Source organism: Copadichromis virginalis, linkage group LG16 (assembly GCF_057382275.1).
Source record: "Copadichromis virginalis isolate Kocher_CV1m ecotype Utaka linkage group LG16, C_Virginalis_male_GT1.1, whole genome shotgun sequence".
Classification (NCBI taxonomy): Eukaryota; Metazoa; Chordata; class Actinopteri; order Cichliformes; family Cichlidae; genus Copadichromis; species Copadichromis virginalis.
In genome coordinates this window covers 24266302-24284942 of record NC_140633.1, presented here as the reverse complement: position 1 = coordinate 24284942, position 18641 = coordinate 24266302, and the positions used below count along the sequence as shown (strand labels likewise).

The 18641-nt window shown below is 40.3% G+C and overlaps 1 long non-coding RNA gene across 4 annotated transcripts in view; it reads right to left on the bottom strand.

The window, feature by feature from the left end:
• Positions 1–3345: 3345 nt before the first annotated feature.
• Positions 3346–18641, bottom strand: part of LOC146690840 (uncharacterized) — a 66457-nt gene continuing 51161 nt past the window's right edge. Inside the window, exons 3-4 of one of the 4 annotated variants that reach the window (XR_014915501.1) lie at positions 10689–10763; positions 3346–3473 (exon numbers count right to left, since the gene is read on the bottom strand). This is a non-coding gene — a long non-coding RNA (uncharacterized LOC146690840). Of the gene's footprint in view, positions 3474–3500; positions 3586–10688; positions 10764–17443; positions 17707–18641 lie in introns of those variants that run through there. The other 3 variants (XR_014915500.1, XR_014915499.1, XR_014915503.1) reach the window with 3 other exon arrangements.

Below are 18641 nucleotides of genomic sequence, written 5' to 3'. Positions count from 1 at the left end.
GAAAAAAGCTACAGAAGGGAGACACGTCCAGGCCACTGCTACAGCAGTAACACTGTGTCCTGATATCACACTTCTGGCCTAAATGGAAGCTCAGCGAGATCTGTGCATGTGTCAAATCCCCTTAACTCTAATGTCAAACCAAGTCTATTGTCATGTCAGACTACCCTTTTTGATGTTGACCTTCAAGGGTGTGCACACAGGGGCCGTTATTGGCATCTGTCTGAGGAAGCCAGAACATGTTCCCTCACTATAAAAACAGTACTGATTACAGTGCTGCTCATTAGCTATAATGGGGATACATGTGGAATTTACAGCATTGTGTAACAAGGTTAAAACAACCTCATGAATCCTAGTATTCACGCAACATTTTTTTTCCCCCTGCAGTACTATTATTCATCATTAAGACAAGTATATCCAACTACACAGCTGAATATATATATAGTAGCAGGGACTAAAGTGGAATAGTAAATGTGGAGGGATAAGTGTGTGTGCATGTTGCCCCTGTTTGTCAATGAAATATTCAAAGACCCCCTATGCGCTCTTTAAATGCAGTTAGAGTACTTTCTGGCAGCAACAGAAACACAAAGTCTTTGTTTCATGACCTCAGTCTGTGTATCCTTTCCCCTCCTTTGAATCAAAGCCCCCACACCATCTTTAGCATTTAGAATTAATTGCACAGTTATCCTCAAATTAATTCCTAACTGTTTTACAACACACAGAGAGAAAAGGGCAAACCAATTATTATTCTGTTTTCACCTTACAGAGGGGGATATTATGCAAATCATCTTCTCTACATGAGAAGGAAAAGGGGCTTTATTTTCCTCAGCAGATGCTACCTAGACAGTCTAGCGTTCTGTGGGGGACAGGAAGTGGGGATGCTGTGAAGATCTGATCGCTCCACCTGGCTTCCTACTGACTCCATATCCAAGCAATAATAGAAAACACACTGATTAATTATTTATTTCAAGATATTGTTTTTTTTTCTGTATCTCATGCTCGACAACTAAGGTTAAAAGGAATGTTCCAAGTGCTGTCTGGAAGTATTTTACAACTTCTGTGCTTAAGAGGTAGAGGTGTTTCTTGATGGAAGACAAAGTCCCTTGGCTAGGCAGCCTTGCAAAAGGTTTTATTTGCTACTTTCCCAGGAAGTGAATACATACTAAGACAGAGCAGCGAGCCTGTGAGCCAGACGTCAAGATGTGGCTGACAGGATAGCCACGAGAAATGCTGGGTTTCAGAGAGGACAGGCGGCATCTCGCCTCCCTGGGCTGCTCTGCACTTCTGACCACAGCGAGTGTTTATTAATCTGAGACCTTGAGACCTCCGAGAAGTTGCTAAATAAAAACTAAAACAGAGACACGCAGCAAATCCAACTTCTTAACAGTCAAGAGCCATAATGCTTTGTGAGCTGATTTAAAACCATCTTCTTCTTCCAAGGTGGTACAAACAAAAGCTTTAATGAGCTGTAATGATGAGCTAAGGTCAAAGCACTTATCATCTTTACAAATCAGGAGAAGATGTGCGCATGGAAATAAGCTCCCATGAGTATCCATCATCACCTCAAAAAACTGCATGCAGTGGCACAGCTCCAGGTGCTCGAGCAAATTGGGCTTCCAATGTGGAATGGCTCAAACGTCGGCTCAATATTCATTACTCTCTCTGACTGTGATCTGCTGCAGTTCTGCGAGCGGGTGTGGGTAATTGTGTACCTCATTGTGCACGTGTTTGGACCAAACTTAATCATGATGTCAGGCTGTTAATAAAAGGTTATTAAAGGAACAAAGATCCAGGTTTTACATATGTTAGGCAGGGGAGGTCTCGGGAACTCCTGTCTCAGAGGTAAACATGGGCCCTCATGACAAATGATGCTCATGCTGAGATCAGATAGTTAACAAGAGATCCCCTTATTAACCAGGTCTGCATAGATAATTGGCACTTGAGCCTCACATTTTGAATCTGGCCTGAGTGGTGTCATTTATCAAGAACCTGAGCATGCTGTCAAGGCTCCATAATAAGCTGCAGTAACTGATGAATCAAGATTAAGCACTAGATTGAGAATGAAGGAGGAGAAAATGGGCTTCAGCCATGTTGCAGGGGGCTTTAGTCTAATATTCATAACATTAAAGTGGTGATATTCCTCACAGAGAGGGATTAATGCAGTTTGGAAATCTGGAGTGGAAAACAGCTTCAGCCCGACTGCAGCATAAAGAGTATCAGCACTGTGCATGGATCTGCAGTACCGATAAAGAATCCTCATATATTGTCATACAATAATGTCGCTATATTTTCTCTAGAAATTTCTTTTTTATGAGAAAATGTGTTGTCACATCAGGTTCCATGAAGATTTCCTGCTCTGCAAATTATTTTCTTTATACATATTTTACTATATAAATATAGTATGTTGGAGTTATATCTAAATTGTGCATTAATTATCCACCAATGTATTCCACAATTATCAATTCAAAGTGAAGCCATTGCTTGACTCTGCATCCCCGTGTCTGGAGCTGCTATGCTACTCTGTTACATGCGCTGCACACAAGCGATGACAGTATCTTAAACAAAGGCAGCTCTGTTGGAGAAACCATGTGATGAAACCATTTCTATTAACCCAGATTAACCCAAGCACCTTTTTCTGGATTATATTCTTGAGAAAATAACAATAACAATAATATATCAAGTACTCATGTTACTCATGTTTCACAACATATCTGGGGGTGCTATGCTGCTATTAACCAAAAAACAAATTTTTAAAATTGTTTAATATATATAATATTTATGACCCAAATGAGATGGTACTAGATCTAGCTGTTGCCTTAGTTTAAATAAATACTAAGTATCTCATTTTGAGCGAACCGTATTCGTCACACAATATCATTTTCATCAGCTAAACAACACAGGAGCTCGTTATGGCTATTACACCTGCACAAGTATATGAAGCATAATCATAGCATAACAATCTAGCCCTTCCCTATCATACCTTTTTAATGTGGTTATGACTGTGTGTCTGAGTGCACGTGTGTCTTACTGTTTATCTCACTGGTATATAAGTGCAGATAATTACAGATGATGGGCTGGTGATCAGCTGCAGGTATGGGAGCCACCTCAGGCCTTGCCCAGCCTTGCACCTCCACCACTCCCCTGTTCTGTCGGGCATGTTTGGCAGCGTCTTCTTTCCCTAAGTCTCCAGCTGTCCAGTGGGGTGCGCCAAGTCACAGCAGGAGTGCCTGCCTCTCCATCTATGGCCCATCTCTTTCTAGAAGTGTGAGGTGTGTGTATGTGTGTGTGTGTGTGTTTTTTAGGGGGGGTGGAGGGGGTCCTTGCTGTACTCGCATTACTCACTAGCAGACGGAGCATGCTGCCAGCACCCAGCATGTCCGCCCACACGCCCCTGCCCTGCCGGTTAGACCTCACGGTTGGAGGAGATGATGGAGAGAATCTGGGATCCTGGAGGGGGGTGGTGGATCCAAAGGAATCTGAGAGACAGAGAAAGACAGACAGAAGCCCAGAAGCTTACCTTCATCCCACAGGCCGATCCTCGGACAGCCCGACCTTAAATGGTAGTCTGAATCTCTCCTTGTTGGGTTTCTTTGCGAGGGAGCAAAAGGGGTGTGAAATGACAGCTGACTTACTTGGTTCTGTATGATCACTTTCACGTATTTCTGTGCTACTGAGTCTACAGGCATCTTTCTTAGCACAAAAACTGTAAGATGGTATTCATGCTGAGAATGCATTTCTAATGAATTATTATTAGGAATACCATTAACACAGTGTAATCTTTTCATAGTTATTTATGGAGAAGATTTACCAAACGAGCAAAGTTTGAGAAGCACCACGTTCTGCTACATGTCTTGTCTGAGCGAGCCCTAACTTACAAAGCAAAGAGGACCACATTTTACATCCACGTTTTCAGTTAGACAGCAAGTCGCGTGTTAAGAAACCTGACTGATGTTAAACTGTAGCAGAATATTTGTAACAACTGGCTGGAAACAATTAAAAAAAAGTGTTTCGCATTATATTAATCATTAGCCCTGGGCAAAATTTTCAACAATAAATCCTCATCCAAATATAAATAAGTAGAACTCATTATAACCAGCTGGTATTACTTTCATGTGCCCACAGGGGGCTCTAGTGTACCACAGATTTTACTGCTCAGACTCTGTTAAGTGCAGCTCAGAGACCAAGGCAGTGATTGTGTTAAGGGTAGACCTTTTGAACTGCTACGCTATACAATCGATACAAGCATTAACCAGTGCAAATTAAATCCAAAATGGGGTAAACAATAGTTAAAACAGAAAAAAAAAATCATAATGTAATATCATGCAATGTCAAAGAGGTGCAAAAAACTTAAATTTCTGAGTAGATACATACCTTTCCCCCGATCTTTTATATATAAATATATATATAGCTGTGTGTGTGCATGTGTGCGTGCATGTGTGTGCGTATGAAATTCCAAGGAGGTGAACAGTACTTGATGAGCTAGCTCTGGAGACCTCTGAATTTTAATGATGTTGGAGATGATATTGTGTGTCCTTCAGCTTGTTATACTGACACAAGCACTCCATAAATCATCATACCTAGCTATCGTAAAATCAATACCAAACTGCTACCTCAGCGCTAACCCGTAATAAGTTTTTCAGCCATCTAACAGCTTAAACTTTGCTGTAATGCCGTTCGACCTATAGGTTAAGATCAGAGCATGCTTAATTTGTTTTGTAATAGAGACTTTCTAATCCTTAATGAAGCGCCTATTAGGGAGGCTTTTGTTGGCACATTGGTGATCAGTTGGTGGAACAGCCACTGCAATTAAGTTTGAATCTTTGTCCTGGAGCAAAAAAAAAAAAAAAAGAAAAGAAAAGAAAAAAAGGAAAATAAAAAAGTGGGTGGAAAAAAAAGGAAAGCTTGAGCGGTCAATAAATGTTAATCCAGTCAGAACTCGTCTGTGCCTTTGAACAGGACTCACGCTGGGTTTTTTTCACATGCACTTGTTTCATCCTTTCCTAAGAGAGGCCATCCCTTAAGGATACTGCCACTGATCCTGAGACCAGACTACCACTCACTAATAAGAGCCCATGTGTAAGCAATATTGTCCACATTAAACACATTATTAGTGAGCTTTGTGTAAGACATAAGCCATAAATACATTCACTGAAATAAACCCAAGACCATAGTTCTTTATGGGAAAGGAGGACTAATGGGGCTGTCATTAGGTTAACAATAATAAAGTTAAAATAAATGTTTTATGGCACAACTTAGGAATTCATTGCTACTTTTATTTTTGCCTTGCACTGAAATTATCGTCACATGTTTCATCCAAAAGCCAAACAAAATGCAAATTAAGTGGAGAAATCACAAAATGACAAGCCTCATGTAGCCTTCAGGGGTTGTTTTTCTTTTTTTTCAGAATGATAGCTATAACTGGGGCGGCATTTCTGAGACACACAACATATGTAAAAACCTTTGCACAAGAGAGAAGCCATTGCCACAATTTCTGAAGCGTAAACAGCTTATGAAAGTCAAATGGATATGTGGCATAATCTGACACGGTGAGTCGCCGCTTCAAAAACATCCCTAACAAACCACGAATCCAGACAACAGCGACCATGGTTGCATGTTTTTAAATGCTCCACAGGTGATTGAGTTATAATATCAGCCACCTGAAAGTCAACAAAATTAGCCAGGTATGTAACTAATGAAAGAGGATTAGAAACCCCAAAAAACAAAAAAACTAAATATATTTTTCACGACTGAACTTTCTCTTCATTCTCCAGTGGATATCGTATTTAAAGGCTAACAAGGGTCACCGTACGAAAATCTCAAGTCAGAAAGAAAAGTGACCTGACACCAATATCAGCTCATGACTCGTGTTTTGGGGTTTTGTTTTTTTTTGTTTTTTTAACTTTTGGCAAGGGGAACACCAGCATGCCTGTGGTTTTTTAGGAACACTGAATTTGGCTGTGATTTACACACAGTAAGAGGTGGTAACCAATTGTTAGAGGGCTTTCTGGCTGACCCTGAAACATCTGTGTTCAGGGTCTGTTGCTTGTTACACAACAGATAAGACAGCAGTTAAAAGTATTTTCCTTAAATGGCAGCAAGAAATAATATGACTTTTAATGTCATTTTCAGTGAAGCTGACACATGTTAACATTATTTTAAAAAATAGAGAAAAAGTCTTTATGAAAAGATCTACATACACACATATACTGAAGCGACTACATCATGCTGTCTGCTGTCTTGTCAAAAAAATTTTTTCAAAGATTAATAATTGCTGGTAAATCTTTATGCCTGAAGGTGAATTTCCCCGTTCTTTGACGCTAACACTTTTTCTGATGCTAATGATATAAATCTCTCAGCCAGGACTGCTACAGTGAGTTTCCAGGCTTAAAGCACAGCTGTGTGTAACAAATGATTTTTGTTGTTTTGTATAGGGAATAGTGTACACTTATTTTCCAGTTTAAAATGATGGACTGATGTGATTGGACTATTTTTAGCCACTATCCTCAAACTCAGTTTAAGGATAAAAAAAAAACCAACTAAATATAAATCTGTAATTTATTTTAAAAAGGGTTCAGAGTTTTTTAATTAGCACTCTTTATAGGAAATTGTTATTAATAATATTTTTGTTTATTTCTTATATCTGTGGTTGTGCTTTCCCCGCTTTCTCCCCATTAATTCGCTTTTTTCAAACAGCTTATTTTTCCATAAGAGTTTACCATTTCAACCAAGATTAAATTAAAGATTTCCAATATTTGTGAAATTATTTCAATATAGTGGTTTACTGTGACAATGTGTTTAATTCAGCTTGCAAATGTGGATCTTAAAAAACATAGTTTATGTTTTAATTTGATGGCAGCTTTTCTTTTCTTTTCTTTTGAATTTTGATATTTACACACAATTTTTACCTTGAGGTAAATTTCCACTTTAAGAAAAGACAGTCGCTATATCCACTTATAGGGAAGGCGTAAATTAAAATTCAAGCACGTATGTAGCACTAAAATGCCCTCAAAATGTTTGTTTTTTAAAAAAAAATCAATAGTGAACAGCACACCATGCAGCTAGGTGCAGTTTATAATTCTGCAACATCCTCAGTTGCTCATGGAAATGGACCAAGCATCGTGAGCTTACGAAGATGTCGACATGGCGACTTTGCAGTCTTTTATTTGAATATTGGGGCAAATTGGAGTAGCCTGGTATCTTGCGTGTCTGTCAGCGGCCTCCCATGTGGCTCTGATGGGGCTGTTAGGGACTGGCAAGGCCAAAACAGGGCAGAGAGTGAGGGGGAGAGCAGGATTTACACTTAAGGCCAGAGCTGGGATCCGTCAGTGTGGGCGGATCGGGTCATCTTCAGCATGACCTGCCACCTCTGATGGAGCTCTGAAAAGTGCAATGTGACCCTGCTGCTGAGCAGCCATCTCTCACTGTCACAAGCCTGTGTCATCTGAAGAGAGAGCTTTTACTTTAATTTGGTAATGATCCTTTATTTTTTGGTGTGTGATTGTGTAACTTGTAAATCATGAGCTTTTGTACAATGTTGTGCAAGAAGTAAAACATGAGATCGCGATGATATCTCTAAGCTACAGCAAATGAAAACAAATATCGGTGCAAAAACCATATACAAGCAATGCCTTTTAATTAAATCCACACAGTAGCAGCCGTCGCTTCAGAAAACACAGATGTAGTTTTTCACAATTGTATGATCTGCCAAAAAGTCCAGCCTCGCCCTTTGTTGAGCATCACCAGAGGAAGAAACACGGATAATAAAGGTCTCTTTATGATGAGGCTCCTGCGTGCAGAGCCACAAAAAAAAAACTTAAGAAAAAATATCTATCAAGAGGTGGGAATTACTTTGCCCTGTGCTGGGGTGGGAAAATGAAGCAGGCATTTCTGAGCTCGCTGGCAACATAACCTTCAGAAACATCCTATTTTTCATTAGAGTTGTGTCAGACAGCTATGCCTTTAATAACATTCATCCCCGTACCAAGGAGAGGATAACTCAAGCTTTAGGCACATAATGAATGGGAGAATGGGCCCTGGCGCTGTTAAGAACAGGAGGGCTTGCCAAACAGGCAGAGCTGCACTGCTGCACTCGTGGCAAGCCTTTCACAGCACGGCATCCTCCTGTATTAACGCCATGCAAATGAACAGTCAGATGCTTCCTGAGGTGGCTCTCTAATGTGGCCCTGTTAATTACTGTCATTAGAGCCGAGGTTAGAAGAAAGGACTAACAAGCCAACTTCCTCATGATCTGTGCATTTGAAAGTCATCTTCGGAGATAAAAATACGTCACAACCCTCTAGTAAGAAAATTGCAAATTGCTAAATTTGCTGACAGAGTGCGAAAAATTTCTGCTGACGCCGAGCAGCCTGCCGGTGATGGATGCATTCTTGACAGAGTCTTGGTGTTTAGACTTAAGAAATAATGAGTATCAATGTCCCAGCCGCGGAATATGCAAAGATGAAAGAGCGCTGTGTGGGTTTAATTAAGGGAAACAGAGGCAGGGTCTGCTTTCAAACAGAGTGACCCAACATGATCAGATTCTTATTGCTGTCATTTTGTGCTGAAATATGGCCAGGAAGGTACAGGCAGCGCTTTAAAAACTCCAACGTAATGTCATAGCAAGTCAGTCCAATACTATTAATGTAGTGCAAATGAAGCCCAGGGATATTTCAGTGCAGCACAACTTGGTTTCAGAAACACAGGTTAATGTGTTCAACATAACATCTGAATAAGGCGAGCGCCAGGCTCTCTGAATAAGGGCGGTTTTGTTTTAAGAACCGTTGAATTGGTTTTCACTGCATCATTACAACCGCAGGGGGTGTGGGCACTCATTGTTTCCACAGTCAAGTAAAGTATTTTGTTTTACAAATGCCTTCCAGCAATTCACACTCCCTACATCGGGTGGGAGGGAAAAAAATGTTTCTCATACTTCAGAGAGCAAACCAAAATATCCTCTATTATGTCTATGATGCATCAAATCCCTGGTGTGGCCTTGAATTTAGTTTCTCCCCCCAAAACTGGAGGGTGACACGGTCAATATATTCAACACTCAAGGCCACTTCCAGGCTAATATAGAGGACTTTACTCTTCTCCTTCTTTGTTTTACTTTCTCGCTCTCATTCGCTCTTCTGTTTTTCAAACGTCTGCGCTGTTGAGGACAAATCAAAGGCTCTATTTTACTAATGTAACACTGAGCAGACTGTGAGGTGGATGTGGGGATAATGAGGGACTGCGGAGATGTGAAACAGGCAGGCTGAAATGGATAATTAGGACAGAAAGTTTCTGCAATGCCAATGACACTCTACAGGATATAGGATCATTAAGTTCTATATAAAATCACTGTACGGTGTATCTATTTAAAATTGCTCGTCATAGTCATCCTTTTTATTACAACTTTTCATTTCATTGCAACCAGGCTCTGTTTAACTTAAGGTGCAGCCCTTACCTCTGTTTTAGAAAAATGTCAGAATGTAGGCACTTTAACTATCTTTATAACTACCTGTGAATATATTTAGCATAATTTCTGCTTTGACCTCCTGGACAAATACAAGGCTGCTTTTCATCCTTTTTTTTTTTGGCACACCTGCCCAGTCTTAGTTATTTTGCAAAGCCATTAGTCTTGTTTTGAAATGTAAGTACAGGATGAAAGTTTTGCAGCGCTTGAATTTCAGGACATGCGGATGAAAAGGACATCCTCGCAGGTCCTGCAGTGCTCGTAATATGATATGAGGGTTTGGTGCAGGCAAACTGGATAATAAGCTGCAATAGCTTGTTAAAAGGTGTTTGAGGGAGATATCATATGTTGCTCTATTATGATTAGATTTCTCCTTGACAATATGAAAAGATCAAATCAATATCTACTGAAATTTTGATGATCCACAAGTCACTCCCACCTCCCCATTCCCCCCCAGTCCCTCCTTCCCCAGGCTCTATTGAGAGAACATGATCTGACATCACCACAGTAGCATCAGGCTTTTCTCTGCCACTGTGAAAATATGTAACTTCGATTAGCGCGATGCTTAACAAAATGACCCCCGTTTTGGGTTTGCTCCCAAATCTTGCTGTCTGGGTACTGATGACAGGACCAATTGTGTTCCTCTTTAAAGCAATTCAATTAGGAGTCATTAGTCCTCTGAGTGATTACCAGTGGCCTATCGATAGCAGGAAGGACACACTAATTAAAGGGCATTTAAATGTTTCTCGGTGTAGAGTAATGGGGAGAAACATAGCATTTAAAATGCAGTTTGTAGGAAAATATCCTTGCACAGCAAATGACCGACATAACATGTTCACTTTGCTCTCTGCAAATTCCCTTTATAGACACATATATGGTAATGGATCCCGTGGGAATACTAAAATGTGGTAATACAGCAGTCACCAAGAAGCTACTAGCCCTGCTGAAAAGCAGGTAAACATTCAGATGTGTGCTCATCCACTTTGGAAAAAAATTAAAATGACAGATAAATAGCAAACTGATGTAAAATGATGGCAGGTATTTATAGTGCATATGCCAAACTGAATATTCCTCTGCGAGGGAGGGGTGGATTATCTTTCATTTTTAATTGACTGTCAGTGCTGTGCATCTTTGAATTCATTGTATCAAAGATGGATAGGTACTTTCACTGCCTATCATGAAGTTAATTCCATTCTGAGATGAATTGGAGTGATAACGCTGAAGAAAGGTGACTTACTCGAAATCAGCTTCCATTTTTCATAATACGCTGCTTTTATTCTTGTGGTTTTACAGGATGTGCTCTGAAAATCATCTGAAATTAAAACAGAGACAATCTGTGTATTAACAAGACGAATACAGAAATGTCTGCCTTTTAAATGCACTCTCAAAACTAGCTCATTGTACTCTGAGTGTCATTAAACAAATTAAGTGCTTCAGCATTGGCACAGGTCGCAGAATCATGCTTAATATACACATGCATTTCCATAGACTCATCAACTACAAAATAAGGACACTGCAGCTCCACAGTGTTGAGAGGACTGCTTTGTGTTAACATAGCGAGAAAGATATTGATTAAAGTATGATAAGAAAAAGCTCCAGTCCCAGGGCAGAGTCTCCACAGTTATGATTAAATAGGGTGCACAGAGATAGGACCTATATCTCACACACAAGCCAACCTTGTGCATCTATATACAGCATATGAGCTAATCCTAAAAATAGCTGTTTTCACATTAAAGAAAATAGCGTCTATTATAGCACCTTACTTTGGGTTCAACTTTGGGTCGTAACTTGTCTGTGGAATAAGACAACAACTGAAATGATGAAATCCCAACCCTTGAAAAGGTTTCTAAAAAGTTAGTATACTAACATACTACTCTGACATTTAAAATAACTGTTAATAAACTAGTGTTGTGTTACAGATTGTGAGCATCTGCATAATCATTAGCAACAGAGAGAAGAATTTCCAGGCATATTAAAGACTGCAGCAAAAGCATCACTCTGCTGTTTGGTTTCTGAAATGACCTCAATTCACAAAAATGTTTATGTTACCAAACTTTTCATTTAGTAGAGCTTGTATATGATCATTTATCTCAGACTGACATCTAATATTATATTACATATTTTGGAATGATATTTTCAGAGACCTATAAATGCCATCAGTACGATCTTCCTAAACGTTTGCATACATGCATATTTGTTGTGCTGAAATGGTTGAGGCTCAGCTTCATAATCAAAATATAATTATGTTCTACTATTATGTACAACACACCAATATACATCTAACACTGGTGTATAAAATCTTAAATTGAAGCAAAGAGTTTTAATAAATAAATATGAAAGTTTGGTTATTGTGATCTGATCAAGCCAACAAAGGTTGTGTCACCGCCTAAGAATAAACTCTTATAAGCTACTGCATGAGAACTGATACTGTATGTAAAACTCACACCAGTATGGTCCATCAAGTATCATCATACTGAACCTCCTGCAAAATCTTTTGCAGAGGATTAAAATATATTAAAATGTACCTGTAATTTGCACAACCTAATGACAGCAGGTGTGCTAAAAGAAACCGTTTGAAGTAAAAATGAAAAATAGCAACTAGAAACTCATGCTACCTGAAATACTTTGTTCAATCCTGGCAGGTTTGGGCTTTATATAGTGATGTGTATACTTTGCTACACAAGCCCTGATCTGTCATGCTGCTCAGTCCCTTTTATATTCTTCCCTGTTTTGGTGGGGATTACAGGAAAAACGGGGAAGAATTTAAGTGCTTTACTATGGATTTGGTCGACACTTTACATAATATCTCGAATCTGCAACCTGAATACAGCAAACAGTCTTCAACTACCAATGAGCAATGGAGAGAACAAGGTATAGTTTCCAGATTTCCTTTGTAATAACATAAAGCCTTGTTGTTATTTTGTGTAAAACATATTACTTATATCACTATAACATGAAAAAATGCATCCTAACTGCATTCCCTGGATTTAGCTACACAGCTGAAATAACTGTGAAAAATGTCCCCTTGGTCTGACTTTTATTCCTCACCTTATTCCCAATGTCATTCATTTGCCACTGAAGGTAACAAGCCTTTTCCACTCGGTGCTCTGTAACGGCAGACCTTTAATAGCCATTTCCCGGTGTGGCGAGGGGAGAGAGGGGGAACATGTTTATTTGTGTGTCTGCACATGCTTCTCCAGCGATTCTCTCTGCTCCACTCACCCAGCTGCTGGCTGGAGGAGTGATTCATGGGCCTGACAGATGCCTGGTGCAGCTGGATCTGTCCTTGATCATCCCAAAAGCCTGGACAGCACTGTCATTCACCATTGCCCAAATTATCTCTGTATTGACTGCAGAACCCTCTGTGACAGCACTGTAATGGCTAATTACCCAGGATGCTTTGGGTACTTTTAAACCCCAGAGTGTTCTCTTGCTGTCTTGCCATGCTGCTGCTAGCTTATCCTGTCGTTGTGAGGGCCACTGTTTTCTCTAACCCCACCTGAGCACCACAGCCCGAGGATCCCAATGCAAAATGCCAAGAGAAACGAAGAAATAATATCCTCTTTTCCCTAATATATGATATCAAAGTAACAGCAGTGTCAGTGAGAGACACGCACGCAGAGTTTCACAGAGGGAACAGAACATACAGTACTGTTTATGGTTTGTCTATTTCTCTATCCTTCTCTGCATGTCAGGGGAATTGCATTGTGAAACACACACAGTTAATTATCAAAATCTGTCTCAAGATGTTAGAAAAATTGCCTAGCTCTTCCTCAGCATGTAAATACCGAAAAAGATAAACATGAATAATTGCCAGAAGTTTTCATTACCAAGAAGTCAGCATACTAATCTACAATTCTAAACCCGCAATGTTACTTCAGACTTTGACTTGCACTTCAGGAGGAAGCTGACAGAGAGAAGTGAAAGGAAATGAACGGAGACAGAAAGAGAGAAGGAGAAGGTGAGGGAATAGAGGGTACAAAATCCCATCCTGACTGTTAGAGAAGATGATGAGGTCCCCTGAGAATGGACAGAGTAGAGAGGGAGCAGCTTTTCCTCACAAAGATTCTAGTAATTTGCCACATCCTGTCCGCACACCAGGCATGGAAGCCACTCTGTCCTTAATTACCAGGATAACAAACCCATCCCCTCCCTGCTCCTCATTGTCCTGTTCTCCTCACAGTACCCCCACTCCTTGGGCAACGCCATCACTTCCCAGGCTTCCTACGCTCTTCCTTCCAATCAGTATAAATGAATGGCATTTGCTGCTGTTTGCCATGAGTGGATGGATGGACACCAAATAAAGTGACAAAAGCTGAAGGAACGACTGTCTGAGTTAGCAGCTCTGTGCTTGACTGGCAGACATTATAGTCACAGAAAGGCCTCACCGGGATAAAGGAGCAGTTTACAGGTAAATCATCCTAATAAACTGTCAATAATACTAAATCATTCCTTACATCATCACAGCAATATTTTTGCAACACTAAATCTATGCTCTCTTGCTTCAAGTGTCCAGAAATTATATTTAATAAACATTCAAATCTTTACTGTATGACACTGCAAACAGCGCAGCTTGTAAGGACATCACCGTCAGGAAACGACCAGCACATAGAGGCCGTGGCCTCTCCGTCTAGCCGTCGTCTGTCACCTCCAAGATGGCGCCGTGTCTGCTTCGGCTTTATTTGCATTGGCATTTTGCATACGTATGCGTTGCTGCATGAATCCTGCACTGTAAAAAAAAATCGTGATATAAAAGTATTTTACTGTCTATTTCACAGTTTTGTACTCTTCTTCTAGAATATCATTAAATTCACATATATAGACAGTGATTTTACATTTCAAATGTAAATTAACGTAAAATCACTGTAAATGTAATACAACATAATTTTCATGTTTTTTAAATGTATCTGTCTGTACATATGCTTATTTAGATTGTTAAAATACATTCACAAATGCATCATAATTTCACAAATATTTGTCCGTTATTTGAAAGATTGAACTTGAACTATTATTGTTATTCAGGGCAATCGTGGCTCAAGAGTTGGCAGTTCGCCTTGTAATCAGAAGGTTGCCGGTTTGAGCCCCGGCTTGGACACTCTCGGTCGTTGTGTCCTTGGGCAAGACACTTCACCTACCACCTACTGGTGACGGCCAAAGGGGAATTATAACATGGAATTGTAAAGCGCTTTGAGGGTCTCATAAAGCGCTATATGAATGCAATCCATTATTATTTAAGTTAACTGTGTATTTCTGTACATTTAAGTATTATTATTCATATTGCTGCATTCATTGACCTTTTTAATAGGTAATTTCATTGTTTAATCACATTAAATTGTTCCTAATTTAATGTTTAAAAGCACTTGAAAAAGGCAAAATCCCATGTAAGATTAGGGCAACAAACTGCATTGTCATTACTGAAAATAACCGTATTGTCATGGGAAAGTTGTTTTCTGTTATTTTCTGGTATTATTTTGTTGCCCCAGCTGCCGGAATATTACTGTTTGTTTAGGTTTTTTTTTTTACGGTGTGACTATGCAGCATCAAAACAAAGGGGGAGAACCAGGCGTGACACTACAGTCCTGCCTTGCTACATACAGATACATTCAGCTCAGAGGGAATGACAAGGCTGTATTAGTGCAGTGTTTGTACGCCTTTTCAGTGAACAGGCAGTGGGAGGGTCTGATATTCCTAGGGGTGAAGGGGTTAGAGGGGTGTGTGTGTCTGTGTTACCAGTCACCTGCTGCTAAATCCTATTAGCAAGGCCTGGGGGTTAAACCAACCATCACCATTAAAGGCCTGTCAGGGGAAAGCCCACAAATAATAGGGCTGATCGCTACAACTGACAAATAATTAGGTGCTTTGATAGAGGATAATCAATTAGAGATAATAGGAACAGGCTTGACATTCTGAGATGTACCAGAAAGAGGGAAATAGTAAGAAAGACAGCAAAAAAATGTTGATGAGAAATTAGATTTAAGGTTTTTATTAAAGACAATAAACCTTATTTTTAAAGAAGTACAGATCGAAATCTAAGAAAGAGTATTACATGGTCAATCAGTCAGCAATTATTTTCTAGACTAATTATTAATTTGATGTGTTCTTGAAAACAATAATAAATGGTCTGTAGCAGTATCCCGAAGCCCAAGGCACACTCATGTAACTGCCATGTTTGAACAGTCCCAGATATTAAATTTAGTGACCCATTAGACTGAGAAAAGAAGCAAATCCTCACAAACGAAAAGCTGCTGACATTTTTTACTTTGAAAGTTACTTACTGATTATCATAATAGTAGCAGATAATTTTTCTGTCACTTGGATAATCAACTAATTGTCACATTACTCACTCTAAAATGCTATTTTACTTAATTTTTTGCAAGATAATGATGTAAGCACCATAATACATACACCAAATCTTTACTACTGTTTGTGCCCAATGATCCGAAAAATAAACCCATTCCTTTCTTAACCTCTAGCTCTTCAAATATGTACATTCTAGATGCTAACAGGGGAAAATGGGCTGAGGTAAGATTTGGTTCAGCTAAAACCCAACTGGCTAAAATGTAGCTTTGCTTCTATCTTTCAGAAACTGCAACAGATTCTTGTACTTAGTTAAATAACACAGCTGTATTCAGACTGCATTTCTTTGAGCACAGAGCGAACGGTCTTCTTCACCAAGGACAACAGAGCGTGTGGTTCTAGGTCTCACCGCCTGTAGGTGAGGAGTACAAGTCAATATCCTAAAGCTGATATAGTTCAAGGATTAAAGCATCTGCCTAAATATTTCCATATGTTTGCTAACATAAGGGAAAAGGAGGTGAGAAAAAAACTGGCAAAGGTAGTGTTAAATGAGATGAGAAGTGACAGTTTACATTTCCAGCCACAATTAACACGTTGATGGCGTTTTTCGCCGGGCCCCTCACAGTGATAATGCCTGTTGTCAAATCTGTTTAGCACGCCAAATCTCCTGGAGCCTTCAGCTAGGCAGCAAGCTTTTGACAGATTGAAGGTTCAGAGATAGGCTATCATGACAGATGGAAGCTGGCATCGATGTTCAGCTCTCGCCAATCACAGGGGACCTGCCCCCCTTATTCTGCGGGGCGCAGCTCCGCAACCTTCCCCCCTCTGATGGGAGCAGGGGATGGCATTGTTAAGCAGTGCATCTGTGAGACTCAGTCTCCTCTGATGGAAGCATAAGGCAAAGAGCTCTCAAGCAAAAGACGGCCACTGCTGTAAGCGCATTTCAGATATGATGGGAGGCTAGCTCCAGGGAATTGTGGAAAAGAAAAACTTTGAAACATTTTGAGGAGCAGAAGAGGACCCAGGAGAGAAAAGAGCGACTGCAGCAAGCCTCAGCTATTCAGTAATGCCATCATTAAATTTGATTATTACCTAAATGCTGGCAAATGCTCTGCAGTCACACCACAGTGGAGTTTGACAGAAACATTTACTTGATCACTCTTTATATCTGATTAGTAGAATGACATTTTTCTCATGACCAACAGAATCACACCTGTTAAATACTCAATACTGAGAAGGGAAATCAATTTAGATAGCCTTGGCTTGTGTATAAAGTCCTCCTTAGAACTCATACTACAGTATGATTACCCTTAATGAGATCCATCTGAAACAGTGGCACAGGAGAAACTCATTAAACTGAGCTTGTTCTAATCAGACAGGCTTATATGGATTTTGCAGACATCAGAAATTGTTCTGAAAAAGAAAAATACACCAGGGCCTCTGAAACAGAAGAGGGGATCTGATAATTAAGTATCTGCCATGCGCTGATGATATCACGAGTGTTAATGATCACTTTAATGACAGTTCACGCAGCACCCAGTTGATTTACAATACACCTACTGCGAGGCACCACTGCGACAGCCACTGCAGCAAACAGACTCAAGTGAAAACAGTTTAGTATAGATTAAAACGACATAAGTTAGATCTAATAGGCGCTCTTAGGGAAAAGAATTAAATGCTTACTTGCACTAAAAAAATGTCCATAGGTAGACAAGTTTGAGATGCAGCGTTGTTGGTTTACTTGCTGGCAGGCAGCCCTCTAAGTTGTTTGGTCTCTCCCTCCCTGTTTAGGCGAACACATTGTTGATTCAGACCCATCATGTTGAGGCTTGAGGTCACCCTGTCTCAGGCTTGGCTAGTTAGCAGCAGCCCACCTGATGGCCCAGAGGAAATCACAGCAGCCGCACTCACAGGAGAGGGCCTGACAGCCAGGCCCCGCACCAGAGAGAGGGGTCCAGCTAAGGGGGTGGAGAGAGGTGGGTCAGTATGGGGGGAGGGAGAAAAAACAAGGAGAGGGTTCTGAAAAGGGGGGAGGTTGGGGGCTTCAAAGGCAGGGAGGGATGAGACATAGCTAAAGAGGGCGCAATAGTGATGGTCACGGCTGTATTAAGGCTGCTAAACGTACAGCATGAAAGAAAGGAAACAGGAGTTGATAAAGTGAGTGAGGCTACCTTACTGGGTGGTACACCGTAGAAGAAAAACAGAGCTGAGAAGAGAAGAAGACAGCTCTTGGGTTAAGTTGTATGAGAAGAAGAGGAAGGTCCAGTCTGTGTAAGAGAGTGATGGGGATCCTCATTCACAAAGATGGATGGCTCAAATTTGGGGGGGAAGGGGAGGGATTTCTTTCCAGCATTATATATGGATCTATACAGGGAGTTGGTCAAATGGTCTAGTTGTCTAGTTTTTCCAACATCTAACAGCAGTTTCTGTTCAAGCAGAAGCAAAACTGCACTGTGTAAATGAAGTGAGGCATCAGTGTAAGCTATCCTGGGGCAGTGATGCTGCTCTTGCAGAGAAAACGTTGGCTGTAAAATGCTGTGATGAACAGCAGACATTTCCAGTTCACAAGACTCCCAGTCTCTCCTGAGAGTCTGCTTCATCCCTATTATAGCCAATAATAGCCCATTGTAGTCAAATGCTCTTTCTCTTCACTGTGACTGAATGAGGACACATTATTTACCGAGAGGAGACAACGCTAATACACGGCTGCAGAAAACTGCTGACAGGAAGAGGGCAAAAATCATAGGTTTTCCCTCCTAGAGGACGTTGCACTTCTTTTATATTTATAGTTATGTTTAATAGCATCCCACAGTCTGTCAATACACCTCCAGACAACCTCCACAGTCGCTTTCTCATTGCCGGTTCAACTACAAGGTGTTGGATCTGAGGAGAT